This window comes from Canis lupus, chromosome 36 (assembly GCF_048164855.1).
Source record: "Canis lupus baileyi chromosome 36, mCanLup2.hap1, whole genome shotgun sequence".
In the NCBI taxonomy this organism is placed as follows: Eukaryota; Metazoa; Chordata; class Mammalia; order Carnivora; family Canidae; genus Canis; species Canis lupus.
In genome coordinates this window covers 20,507,170-20,520,937 of record NC_132873.1, presented here as the reverse complement: position 1 = coordinate 20,520,937, position 13,768 = coordinate 20,507,170, and positions in this window count along the sequence as shown.

Genomic DNA, 13,768 nt, shown 5'->3' with positions numbered 1-13,768 from the left:
GACAAGGGTCAACAGGCTCATCTGGGGAACAAGGAGAAGAGGCATTTTGCGTTCTCTTCAAGCAGCCTGTGGGGTCCTGAATAAACACGGGAGCAGAACTTGGACAAAGAGACATCCTAGGCTGGAGTAGTCAGAGAGGGCTTCCTGGAGGAAGTGAACGGTGTTGTGTAGATTCTCAATTTGAAGTACCAGATGGAGAGTATTCCAAGCTGGGACAACAAATAACGGAGTCAATTGAGAGAAAGGTGAGTGGACTAGGATGATATTATCAAGGAACCAATGCTGAGCTAGAGTTGAAATGCTATAGGAAAGAGCCCTGAGAAGACTTGTGGTATCTTTTGGGACAAGTAGAGAACTTTCTCTCTTTGAAAACTATGCCTTGAATATGTGGGATATCACTGAAAGTTTCCCTGGGTTATTTATGAGGTAATTTCAGGGAATAGTTGTTCCCACTCCCATACAAGGGCACTTAAACTTTTATTCTCTTTTGTCTTCTGAAATGCATTTCTCCTCAACTGTTAGGTAACTGCATCTAATTTCTTTATTTTGTTTTGACTGAATTGCTTTTTACTTTTTGATTAATAACAAACCTTTTTAGAAGTTCGTCAACACCTATCAGCTTACTTTTCTATCATGTTTTCTCCTTAAATTTCAGGTATCTTGGGCTGATTATCTTTGGGCTCATTTGCTTTCCCTTAGTGATCATGTCTTTCTGTTTCACTTCCCTTCTGGGTTGGCAATTTTTGCCCTTTTCAAGCAAGAGACTCCTCCCAGTTCAGATGTCACTGGCCACAGGCAATCATCTCACCATGGTCTCTGAGCTTGGTCTTGAGAAGCTTCCACTGCAGCAGAATTGTGAAGATTTTGACTTGTCCCTAGTGGTTTCAGGGACAATCTGGTAGAGTATTTGCCTGTTGATAAGTGAAAACAAGCTCATGACCGGGCTGTCTTCTGCCTTTCTAATACCAGCAAGCCCCTACTCTCAGAGCATTAGGGAGACTTTTGATCCTTTTTAGTCTGTTTATTTGTCTTTCTTCCTTCCTAAGAGGTGAGTCTGTAAATAAATGATCTCAAATTTTTGCATAGATAATCCTGAAATCACCATGTTACTGAAGCCAGGCCTGTTTCTAGCCTGTGGGAGGTAAGGCCTAGACCTGCAATGTCTCTCTTAGGCCAAACAGACCCAATTCCATGCAGGGATAGAGACTTGAGCCAGAGGTACTCTTTTTTTTCAGGCCCATCGACTTCAAGAACAGAGAAGAATTTTAGGGCCTATTTGCCATCTCACTTTTTCTGCTTCTTCCTTTTCCCCTTTACCCCCAGAGAAACATCAAAGTCATTCTCCCTGAGAAGAAGAGAAAAATGATGATGCCTCCTGTCCTTAGTCTTATTTGACCCCGTGAAACAGCTTCTGTTGGCCATGTAAGAGGAAAAAAAAAAGGACATAGGGAAAAAATTAAACTTTGCTGTCCATTGACTGGATAAAATATAGACTTATAGTAATTAGAAGGCTAGGAGAAGAACTATAGGAACAGAAAAATGGAACAGAGTAGATAGCCCAGAAATAGTCCCTGAAATATGCAAAGGTATCATAAAGGCAAAAGGGTAGCACAAATCAGCAGTGAATATGGGAATATTAAGTAGGTGGTGCTGGACAACTAGTTAACTACTTGGACAAAAAGTCACTTTCCATTGTACATCAAAATCAAATCATTGAATTGGATATTTAAATTTAAAATACAAAAAATCAATGAAAAATTTGAGTGAATTTCTTATCTCTATGTAGGTAAGATCTATCTAGGTTTAAAAGGGAGAACCTGACAAAGGAATATACTGAGGGGAGTGGAATATACCATTCCAAAATGTGCCACTTTGGTATGTGGATTATTTCTAGCTGAAGACAACTGGGGCTCAGCAGACTCAGGAGGAGTTGGTTGTGTGTGTGTGTGTGTGTGTGTGTGTGTGTGTGTCTGTGTGTGTGGTTTTTTAACCTCTCCCTTAACTGCCTAAAAGAAGTTAGATGGGGAGCTTGTACCAGGAAGAAAGATAATACTGGAAATAGCTTTTTATATCAGAAAGACTTATGTGCCTGGCATGGCAAACATTTCTTTACCGAACATTTGCTCTGCTCGCCTTCTTGTGAATTGTCTTCCTCCACTTTGAAGCTTAGCACAGGATGATATATAAACTTCAATTACCTGATTGTGGAGGAGTCTTATATTTTTATGGGGCTCCCATATGTAAGAAGTTTGCTCTTCTACTTTTTATCTGTCTAATGTCAATTTAATTATTAGGCCAACCAAAGAACCTAGAAGGGAAGAAAGGAAAAGTTTTCTGCACCTACAATAGAAAGATATAATTTCATAAACACAAAGCATTTTGGTATACCTAAAAGTCCTCATTAGTGATCAATGAGAGATTAATACCAGAGATAAAATAAATAAGTTTCAATATCCAAAAATTTAGACTCTCCCTCTCCCACAAATAAATCAAAAGAAAACAATAAGATTGGAAAAATATATATGATAAAGAAAAGAACACCTTAAGAAATCTATATTAAGAATTCATATGCTTAGCGAAGCCCAAACCTCACATCTACTTAATAAGTGACAAAATAGAAACAATTTACATACAAGAAAATTTCTGTTATTGAAGCAATTACAGGAGATAGAAAAAGTAAAGTTTTTCAACTCATTTTGTGAGATACACATAGCCCCAATCTATAAACACAATGGAAGCAATGAATTTTTAGGAAACTGAGGATTTTTAGGAAAAATCCTATAATCAACATCAAACCTCCTGAAAAATTTTTTTCTTGATAATTTAACACCCTTTCCTGATTAAAAAAATAAAAATGCTCAGGAGCTTAAGTTGGAAGGAAGAGTCCCTAACTTGAAAAATAACTATCAAATCCAGATGGCCAATAGACACATGAAAAGATGCTCAACATCACTCATCATCAGGGAAATGCATATCCAAACTACGAGATATTGCCTCACACCTGTCAGAATGGCTAAAATCAACAACACAAGAAACAACAGGTGTTGGCGAGGATGTGGAGAAAGGGGAGCCCTTTTGCACTGTTGGTGGGAATGCAAACTGGTGCAACCACTCTGGAGAACAGTATGGAGTTTCCTCAGAAAGTTAAAAATAGAACTACCATATGATCCAGTAATTGCACTACCGAGTACATACCCCAAAGATACAAAAATATTTATTCAAAGGGATACACACACCTCCATTTTTACAGCAGCATTATTTACAATAGCTACCTTATGGAAGCAGCCCAAGTATCCATTGATTGATCAATGGGTAAAGAAGATGTAGTATATATACAATGGAATATTCATAAAAACAATGAAGTCTTGGGGCACCTGGGTGGCTCAGTGGTTGAGCATTTGCCTTTGGCTCAGGTCTGTGATCCCAGGGTCCTGGGATTGAGTCCTGCATCACAGGGAGCCTGCTTCTTCCTCTGCCTATGTCTCTGCCTCTCTCTGTGTCTCTCATGAATAAATAAATAAAATCTTAAAAAAAATGAAACCTTGCCATTTGCAACATGAATCTATTATACTCTAGAGAATATAATCCTAAGTGAAATAAGTCAGTCAGAGAAAGACAAGTACCATGTGATTTTATTCATGTGTGGACTTGAGGAACAAGGAACAAAACAAATGAGCAAAGGAAAAAGAGAGAGAAAGGGAAACCAAGTAATAAACTCTTAACTGTAGAGAACTGATGGTTACCAGGGGAGAGGTGGGGGGATGAATCTTGGAAGAAAATTAAGACACTGAATGAAAAAAAAAACCCCACATACCATCATATACTCATTAAATGTTTGGACTGAAAGTATTCTTAAAGATTGTCTGGTCCCTGACTCCATTATTTGGGAAAGTTAGACATTGCACTCAGAGCTGAATTGTGTCATTTGGGAACCTCACTATCTGACCTGTGCTCTCACCCCTCTGCAACACAGCCTGTCCTGCTGCCATGACATGGAAAAAGGTGTGTCTGACTTCCTTCTTAGATCCTCACTCTCTCACATTGATTTGCTGGGTCTGTTCTGCCTGCAGAAATTCCAGAAGTCGTGCTCACCGGGGACACTAGCCAAATGTTCTTTATTAGGCTTTCATTACATTTTTGGAGGCGTTCCTTGGAACATATCCCAGAAAGAAGCACCTGTCTTTGCCCCCTGGTAAGATTTATTGGGGATTTTATGGAGGAACCAATTTATTCTCAAATTTTCTAGGCTGGGAGCCACTGGGACGTCCAGATGATACTTTCTTTTCAACGGAACATATGTAAATTACGAGTTCCTGTGGCAATCATCCGAGAACCCAGTGAGTCCTGTACTTCTCAGGTTGGAGGTCCTTCCTCCTGGCTACATCCCTTACTCTCAGTTCTACTTTCCTCCAGGGGTTGCTGGATTTCTCAGAATTCCCTTGCACAATCGATTGAGGACTAACAACAGCCTCAATTTTTGAGGCCCAAATAGCCTACTTCCTTAATCATGGTAATTAATTCTCTTTCTTTCCCCACTACTTAAATAATTAAGATAAAGACAGAACAAGTGAATTCAATTAATTTGCTAGGCTGGTGCGCACACTTAGGGAAACAGTTACGTTTACCAGTATATGAAAGGATATGATAAAGGATACAGATGAACAGACAGATAAAGAGATATAGAGTGAGGTCTGGGAGGGTCCCAAGTAAGGAGCTTCTGTCCTCATGGCACTGAGGTATGTCACCCTCCTGGTGTGGATGTGTTTGCCAGCCTGGAAGTTCCCAGAACCCCCTCAAAATTGGGATTTTTGTGGAGGCTTCCTCATGGCTTGATCAATTATTGCTCCATTTCCAGCCCCTCTCCCCTTTCTGGAGGGTGGGGGAGGGGGTTAGGTGGAAAACTCCAAAATTCTAATCACAGTTTGGTCTTTCTGGTCACCAGCCCTCCTCCAGCAGCCCACCTAATATCACTTCATTTGAACAAAAGATGCTCCTGGTGCTCATAGCACTTAGGAATCTCTAGAGGTTGTAGGGGCTCTGTGCCAAGGAAGCGGGGTAGACACCAACATGTATAATTTCTATTATCTCACAGATGGGGACATGGCTGACTGAGGTGGCTGTGACAAGGATCACAAGTGGCAACATGATCAGTTTAGGTTTTTAGCTTGAGTGAATCTGTCAGTTAACCCTCACCTCATGGCAAGATGCAAATTTCCCCTCAGAAAAATCACTTGACGTGTTTTCACCTTAGAACTCTGACATCAAAGGGGCTGGGATGCAGAGGAGATGCCATTCTGTGTTATCTGGCGACCGCCCTGTCTGTAAATATTCATTGTTCCAGTCACTCTGCTCTGCAACACCTTCCTCTCATCAACGCCTCAGGAGATCGCTCCCTGTCTGAACGTTTCCCCCCCTCAGTCTCCCTCCTGCCTTCATGCTTCTGAGCAGAAGCTCTGATAATTCTAAAACACTCTGGCTTATCAGGTTTCCCCTTATGGTGGGGACTTATTGTGTCTTTTATTTAAAAGCTTTCATTTACTTCTTCAATATCATGAAGACCTTCTCTTAGGGTGTCTTATAGAAGATTTATTGCTTTCCCTTTCATATTTAGATTTATGATCCATATGGATGTGAGTTTTCTGTAGGTAGGAGATAAAGGCTCATTTTATTTTTATAAAATAAAAATTGACTTGGTCCAATTGATTTGTCCTTATTTATTACAAAGACTATCCTTTTTTCGCTCCACTGCAGTGTCATCTTTATCCATTAATCAGGGGATCATGAATCTGTGAGACCTTTTTTTTTTAAAGTAATAGACTTAATTTTTTAGCTTTTATTTTTTTTTCAAGTAGGCTCCACACTGGCAGAGCTTGAACTCATGACCCTGAGATTAAGACTTGAGGTAAGATTGAGAGTTGGACGCTTAACTGACTGAGCTACCCAGGCGCCCCAAGACTTTATTTAAAAAATAGTTTTAGGTTTACAGAAGAATTGAGTGAAATATGGAGTTTTTATGGCTCTCCCCCCAGTCTTTCTCTCTCCACACACTTTCCTCTATTACTAATATCGTGTATTAGAGTGGTACATTTGTTATGATTGATAAACCAATACTGACACATTATTATTATTATTATTATTATTATTATTACTATTATCAACTAAATTCCATACTTTACATTAGGGTTCAGTCTTTTCATTAATTGTACACTTCTAGTGAATTGTACACTTCTAGTTTTGTCAAATGCAAAATTTCGTGTATCCACCATCACAATACCATACAGTTTCATTCCCCTAAAAATCCCCTATGGCCTACCTACTTGCCCTCCGCCCCTAAGCTCTAGCAGCCATTGACCTTTTTACACCAGTCCCTGCTTGCCAAAAGTATTGTATTGATTGGCCTGAACTCACTGGCCTACCAAGAGGAACTGCCTTTTTCTCCCATCACTTTATTTGCTTTTAATTGAAGCATAGTTGACACATAGTATCACACCTCCCATCATTACTTCCAGTGATGGTGTAAGATTTCTGTGATAGCCCTGACTAGACATTGGGCAGATCTTACAGCTTTTGGTTCTCTTGTAGTTATAAGAAGGATTATAAGCAGATATTATTTAGCAATCATGACTCATTTTCAGCTATGAAACACTTAGTTCAGATATTTCAAGATTTCCATCTGATCAGAAATCAAAGGATCTCCATTTCCCTCAGTTCAGGGGTGAATCCTAGCTAGGGGAACTTCAGTTGGGTTGGGGACTGTTTTCTTTGTCATTTCACTCTCCACCCACACCATGGTCTCTGGCACCTCCAGAGTGGTGCAGGGAGAAAAGATAAAGAGGCAAAAGTCCCTCTGCTTAGCTAGAGGTCTGTCTTTCAGTCGATGTCTACCGTCACGACAGATATCCAAATTCTGACAACGTCACAGAGAGAGTCCAACTTTCCATAGGTACAATGGAATTTTTGAGAGTTTTAAGGCCCTGGAAAGCAGTTGTTCTGGGTGGGATCCAACCAGAGGTTTTGAACCAGGCTACTTTTGTCCCATAAGAAAATCCTGAATCATACCTCATTTCCTTCCTGGTTTTCTTTTGCTGAGTAATGGTAATGTCAATAATTTCTTACCTTCTTCATGTTCCAAGTGGGATACAGACACCAGTCTGCATGTTCACATTGCCCCAAATACCAGGGATTGTAAGTGAGGGTCTCCCAAGAACCTCCTTAAAGCATTCTATTTCAGTTGACTTACTATAATGGTCCTCTGAGCTTCTGTGATCCATCAAGCCTCCTGCTAGTGAGTGAGGTACAAGTCTTTTCTTCTTTGGAGCATCCTGAACAATTTAAGTATGTACGAAAGAATTGAATTTTGCCCAAGAGAGGGCTGACTTTTGCCTTTGGCGTCTGGGAGGTAATCTCTGTGACTTGGAATGTCCTGCTTGATAAGGTGTCCTTGCTGCCTAGAGGATTTAGACTAAGCCAGAACAATTAAAAATGTGATTTTTGGTAGGGGCTTTGGGTATCAGCTCAACCTCTGAGAGGGACTGGAGACCGAGGTCAGCCATGCAGGCTGATGGCCACAGATCCCCGTAAAGACTCTGGACACTAAGGCTCAGATGAGCTTCCTTTAGTGGCAGTACTCAGTGTAAGTTGTCATACCTCATTGCTGAGAGGAGTTAGTGCTCTCCATGACTCCACAGGGAGGGGACAACAGGAAGCTCAGATTTTATGATCTTTCTGGACTCTGCCCCATCTCTTTCCTTGGCTAATTTTAATCTCTTTCATAAGATACACACAACCACAACCATGAGAATAACAGCTTTCAATGATCAAAACAAAGAGTGTCTTAGGGAACCCTCTGAACTTCAATTGGTGTCAGAAGTGAGGGTAGTTTGTGGACATTTCCTTAACTGTTGGGGGTGTGTGTGTGTGTGTTTTGCCCAAACCATCAAGCCATTAACTCAACTTATTATTTTTTTTTAAAAAGATTTTATTTGCTTGAGAGAGCATGAGCAAGAGAGCGCACAAGCAGGGTCAGGGGCAGAGGGAGAGGGAGAAGCAGGCTCCCCACTGAGTAGGGAGCCAGATATGAGGGCTGTATCCTCATGACCTGAACCAAAAACAGATGCTTAGCTTAACCGATTGAGTTACCCAGGTGCCCCTTAACTCAACTTTCTGTGGATACTGACTGGATGTCCCACAAATTTAACTCAATTCTGACACTATCTGCCTGGAGATAGGGTCAGATCCCACAGGTTAAGGATTCAGTTTAACAAGATTGCTACCTTCACCCCCCACTTCAGATGCCAATAGCAAGTTTAGGTTGTAACCTGTGCTTCTGACTGGTTATAAACTGGTGGTTCCTATAATGCCTTCTTTAGGTTCAGCTGACTTATTAGAGTGGCTTATGAAACTCAAGGAAACACTTTTGCTCACTAGATTGCCAGTTTGTTACAGAGGATATTAAAGGAAATAAATGAACAGCCTGATAATGAGATACACGGGGTCTCCTAAACATCAGAGCTTCTGTTTCTGTGGTGTTTGAGGCCTGGCATATGGATGCATTCTAGTTCATCAGCCTGGCAGCTCTTCAAGCCCTCCTTTTGTTTTTTTTATGGAGGCTCCATTACACAAGTATAAGTGATTAGATCATTGACCATTGGTCATTGATCCAAACTCCAGCCCCTCTCCTCTCCTCAGAGATCAGTGGGTGGGTCTCAAAATTCCAACCCTCTATTCATGGTTGGTTCCCCTGCCAACCAGCTCCCCCACCCTTAGGGGATTTCCAAAAGTCACCTGATTAACATAAACTCAGTTGTGGTTGAAAGGGCTTGTTATGAATGACAAGACACTCATTTCATCTTTATGGCTCTGAAGTAATTTCAGAGCAGATGACAAAAGACCAACTATTATAACAAAATAAGCTCTTATTGCTCTTTTTAGAACTTCCAGGTGTTTCAGGAGCTGTGAGCCAGGAACAGTGACTGAAGACCAAACTATATATTTATTATAAATCATAACATCACATTAACTTTACACTAAGTATTTTTCCCCATCTCTCTCATCACTAGGACACTGTGGACAAGTGCAAGTCCATTCTCTTTCACTGGACTCCTTCTTACCTACACTTCAGTTGTTTTTTGTTAACCTTAAAAACAAAACTGCCAGGTACCTAGGTGGCTCAGTCAGCTAATCATCTGCCTTTGGCAAAGGTCATGAACCTAGAGTCCCAGGATAGAGCCCCACCTTGGGCTCCCTGCTTTGTGAGGAGTCTGCTTCTCCCTCTCCCCTGTTCCTTCTCTCTCTCTCAAATAAATATATAAAATCTTAAAAAAAAAAAAAAAACACAACCCTGCCAGTTATTTTACCAGTAAAAGATGGGTTTATTTGGGATTAGCAGAGAATCAAACCAGAATAACTGCTGTGGAAAAATCATAAGCAAGTCTATAGAACGAAAGAAACACTGTTTTATAGAGAAAGGGGGGGAAGTTGGGAGGGCCATTATGAACAAAAAGTCCATTGGAGTAAATTGGGAGTTTGAAGTATAGTGGCTTCTCATTGGCTGAGTTGTGCCAGTCTCTCATTGGCTGGGCTGTTGCTAGGGGAGGAGGAAAACCTTCCTTCCTCTTGCTGGGATAGTAAAGTAAAATCCAAGTGCAAGATCTTTCTCTTTCTGTTGGATTTGCAATTGACAAGGAGTGGTAAGGCTGAGAGCGTTTCCTTCCAGCCCCCTGCCTCCATTCTAAATGGGGTTTCCTTTGATTAATTTTCACACCTTCTACCATAATTCTCTCTCAAGAAATTTTATTTTATGCTCCTGTAGACTATACAGAATGGGGTTGAAACGTTAAAAAACCAGTGTGGCTGTTTTTTTTTTTTTTTTTTTTAATTTTTATTTATTTATGGTAGTCACGGAGAGAGAGAGAGAGAGAGAGAGAGAGGCAGAGACATAGGCAGAGGGAGAAGCAGGCTCCATGCACTGGGAGCCCGACGTGGGATTCGATCCCAGGTCTCCAGGATCGCACCCTGGGCCAAAGGCAGGTGCTAAACCGCTGTGCCACCCAGGGATCCCCAGTGTGGCTGTTTTAAGGGTGCCTGGGATTTGTTTTAATCAGGTATGGTAAGACATGCAGAAATGGAAATGAGCAGATATGGAAATGACTGTCTTGAGGAAAGAGTTTATAGTCACAGATCCAAAGATGAGGTGCACACCATGCAGGTCCACATGGGAAAGCACCAGCATGGGCAGGAGGCAGAGGCAATGCAGGGAAAATGTGGGCAAGAGCTTTTTTGGTGATTTCTTTGGGAAGAAGGGGGTAAAGCAGGGTAATCAGGCTTAGGATGAATTAGTGTGCATAATTTCAGTGAGCTGAAAGGGGATGCAGATGCTGGATGTAGGGGCTGTTGTGTAGGCTGTCCCTTCAGGATGTAGGGGCCATCCCTAGTCATCTGGTACCTGGCCTGGAGTGAGTAGGGCAGACAAATAGTGGCCTGGAGAAAGAGATCTCATAAAAGAGGTAATTGGGGATATGGACTCCAGATTAGTTGATGTGCAGATGAAAGACATGCTCAGAGGCAAGTTATTTGCTCTCTCTAGGAATAAGCTAACTCTGGGAAGTGTTGTCTCTCCAGGATCATCAAAGCCTCAAAAGTACAAAATAAAAGACATGACTAATACACTGTCTTTTATTGTTATTATGAGGTTGTGTCTAGCATATCCTCTACTATTTGGGGATATAATCGTCCTTACCTGTGGATATTTAGCTGAAAGTCTGAGCCAGGAAAATTTCATTTACTGCCCTTGCACAAAAGAGAGAAACAAGATGGAGAGACAACAGGCCTGGCTATGACACTTTGCCTCTCCTCTGCTCTGCTGTTGGGATGATTCTTGATACTGTAGAGAAAGAAAAACTTTTCCCCTCTACCCTACAAGGTTCTCTATCTGGGGCCCTGAAAACAAGACCAACAAAAGACAGAGGACCAAGAGAAAAACAGTTTATTAATCCATCAGAGCACATCAAGTAGGAGAAACCCCAGTGAGAGATAACTCAAAGGGTGGTTAAAACTTGGGCTTTTATAGCACCTTAACAAAGAACAATATGTACAGAAATGATGAGATAAAGGCAAAGGCTTTTAGGCTTTCAAGAACAGCAAACTATAAGAAGGTAGCTATATGGGACAAGCTAAGTTGGTGCCAACTCCTTTCTTCTTCTTCTCCTCCTCCTCCTCCTCCTCCTCCTCCTCCTTCTCCTCCTCCTCCTCCTCCTCCTCCTCCTCCTCCTCCTCCTCCTCCTCCTCCTCCTCCTCCTCCTTCTTCTTCTTCTTCTTCTTCTTCTTCTTCTTCTTCTTCTTCTTCTTCTTCTTCTTCTTCTCCTTCTTCTTCTTTTTTTGCCATGAAAATGCCCTACAAGAGAGATTTATGGAAGTTATCATTTCTCAGAAGTTTCTACTTTTAGTCAGATTAGGTATGCTCCAGAAGACTTCTTCTTTATCTGTTGATTCTCATTTGCCTCTAGTTCAAAATAATCCTTATGCCAACCTGGCATATGTTGAGGTGGTATATTCTAACCCTCTATATGTTGTGTCAGGTGACAGATGATTCGTTTTGTCATAAATGGGAAGTTTGTAAAACAATATGGTAAATCACAAAAGAGTTAATTTTATAACCTAGCTGCTACATCTAATCACGACCTTTTCTTTCCATTTTGTGAAACAATAAACAATTACTGAGCGTTTAATCAATGTTTGTTTAATAATGAGTGAATATTAATTTTATCAACACCTCTAATATGTTATTTGGAATAACTATCATCAGGACTCTTTCATTTAATCTCCTTCTGAATACCTTTAGAGAAAAGAAAAAGTCTAATTTGGAGAGTTCATAACCTGCCCAACCGCGGTGGCAGAAGGGCCCATTTCTCAAAACTGGCCCTTTTGCCACTAACCACTGTCACTGACTGTGAGTGAATCAAACAGCCAAGGCTCTCAGGGTCAGCCAAAATGGCATTTTTACCAGCACTGTTGTTCTAAGGAGCCCAAGTGGGCTCACAGAGACTCTGACTTAAATGCATGTTATCCCAAAGCAATGTTAAACTCTAGCCCAGAAGCACAGAGTGGTAATAAGGGATTGAAATGTTTCATAAGTACTGGTGTGAGAAGAGCTGCAAGATGGAATTAGATGAAAAAATTGTAGAACACACATCTTTACAAAAATCATTTGCACAGAAATTGAAGTTAATGCAAATATATGTTTACTTTTAGTTTTGTACAGAATATCTCAAGAAAGATAAATAAGAAACTGCATTAACTCTCCTAATACAGCAGGCGAGTCGTCATTTTAGTGGACTTACTGTAAGAGCATGATTTGGTAGGAACAGGATATAGAGTGTGAGCCTGAGAGGACAACTCTGAGAGAAGAAAAATGTTCTGTGTGGTCAAAGACTCCAAATACACATTTTGCCTTCTTGGCAGTCTCACCTGGGGCTTGCCTGTGCCTGCATATGGGCTGCCCTACTCTTTTAAAATAGAGAAAATATCTGTTTTGGAGAATAATCCACCCATCTTTTTTTTAAGAAGCGATCACTAATGCTGTATGTAGATAGAGTAGCTGTGTAGCTCAGTCACTGCACTTTTCTGAGCTTTGGTTTCCTAAATGTCTTTGTAAAAACACCTGCCCTGTCTGCCTTAGACTAAGAAATGTGGTTACTGACAAGGATCAAATGAAATAAAGTAAGAAAAGTGCAGGATCCCTGGGTGGCGCAGCGGTTTGGCGCCTGCTTTAAGCCCACGGCGCGATCCTGGAGACCTGGGATCGAATCCCACTTCAGGCTCCCTGTGCATGGAGCCTGCTTCTCCCTCTGCCTGTGTCCCTGCCTCTCTCTCTCTGTGTGACTTTCATAAATAAATAAGAATTTTTTTAAAAAGTAAGAAAAATGCTTTAAATGAAAAGAATGTAAATGTAAATATAAAAGAAATGACATTGGAGCATATGAGTGGTTCAGTTGATTAAGCATCCAACTTTTGGTTTTGGCTCAGGTCATGATCTTAGGGTCACAAGACTGAACCCTACATTGTGCTATGCGCTTGGCAGGACTCTGCTGGAAGATTCTCTTCCTCTCCCCCTTCTTCCAACTCGTACATGTATTTTTTTTCTCTCTCTCAAATAAATAAGTAAAACTGTTTTAAAAAATAAAGGAAACTGCTTTGTGCCTAATGAATATATTGTTATATTATTATTTTTTAAAGATTTTATTTATTTATTCATGAGAGACACAGAGAAAGAGATGCATAGACACAGGCAGAGGGAGAAGCAGCCTCCACACAGGGCGGCCAACGTGGGACTCGATCCTGGGTCTCCAGGATCATGCCCTGGGCCAAAAACAGGCACTAAACCGCTGAGCCATCCAGGGATACCACGTTGTTATATTATTAAAAGTGGCTCTTAATTATGGTGATGGTTGTATAGCCATGTGAATGTACTTACTGCCACTGAAACATACACTTAAAAATCTTTAGAATGGTAAATTGTATGTTATGCCTATTTTACTATAATAAAACAATTTTTAAAATGACTTTTGGGGCAGCCCGGGTGGCTCAGCTGTTTAGTGTCTCCTTCAGCCCAGGGCCTGATCCTGGAGACCCGGGATCGAGTCCCACGTTGGGCTCCCTGCATGGAGCCTGCTTCTCCCTCTGCCTGTGTCTCTGCCTCTCTCTCTCTCTCTCTATGTGTGTGTGTCTTTCATGAATAAATAAATAAAATCTTAAAAAAGAATAAAATGAC